This window comes from Petromyzon marinus, chromosome 53, assembly GCF_048934315.1.
Source record: "Petromyzon marinus isolate PM22_M1 ecotype Great Lakes invasive population chromosome 53, UKy_Petmar_22M1.pri1.0, whole genome shotgun sequence".
In the NCBI taxonomy this organism is placed as follows: domain Eukaryota; kingdom Metazoa; phylum Chordata; class Hyperoartia; order Petromyzontiformes; family Petromyzontidae; genus Petromyzon; species Petromyzon marinus.
Window position 1 is genome coordinate 7,134,380 of NC_133719.1, and position 946 is coordinate 7,135,325.

Below are 946 nucleotides of genomic sequence, written 5' to 3' on the forward strand. Positions count from 1 at the left end.
CTCTCACACATCGGCAGACATCTCATTTAGTCTCGGAGATTGCCAGGCAGGTGTTGTTAGTGCTGCTTATCCAAATGTGAAAAGACCCAACGCAGAATATCCCTGGGTTTGATCTTCAGTGAAAGCTCATGGTCCACCCTATACTGCATCAGCTGCACAAACCAAGACAGATATGGATACCTGATGCACAAGTGGAAAATGTAAAACCCTTCCGAGTGTGTGACTGTGGCCATCCAGAACAGACCGTACAAAATATAACGACGCAATGCCCAATCCACAAATATCAAGGTGACATCACAGCAATATACTTTGCTGCTCCGGACGCGGTTATCTGGCTTGACCACCTGAATGTGAAATTGTAGTCGTTGCTATGCATCTACATCAGCCGAATGAAAAAAAAACCCAAATGACATAGGGAGGAGTGGTCAGCACTGTGTACAACTCATTTGGTGATATGGTATGTTGACTTTTAAAAAGGCCCGAACAGGTGTAGATATCATTTCAGTCACTCATGTTGCATAATTGGCAACCCTATCGATGTATGCGGTAGGCTGCCCAATTGTTATACTCTTTTATCAAAATGCCAATTTTTCCAAAAGCTAATACTGCTTCATACCATTTTTGGAGAAAAAATGTGTATGCTGTAAGAGGGTTGGAAAACCTGCAGCCTAACACTTTAATTGGTGGGATTTGTGTGATGTTGTACTTGGCCAAGAATAAAACCAAGGTGTCTGGGATTGTAACGTAGTGAAAAAACCATTGCAATACAGCCAGCTCCTCTACGCACATATATAACTATATCCATTTCACCGACGAAGGCGGGCAAGGCTGGAAAAAAAACTACAGCAGGATAGAACTAGTTGGGTAAATTCACTTCGAGGCAGGAATTTTCTGGCTCTAAAGTGCCCAGAGGTAAATCTCGGCATAATAACACTTACGCAGAACA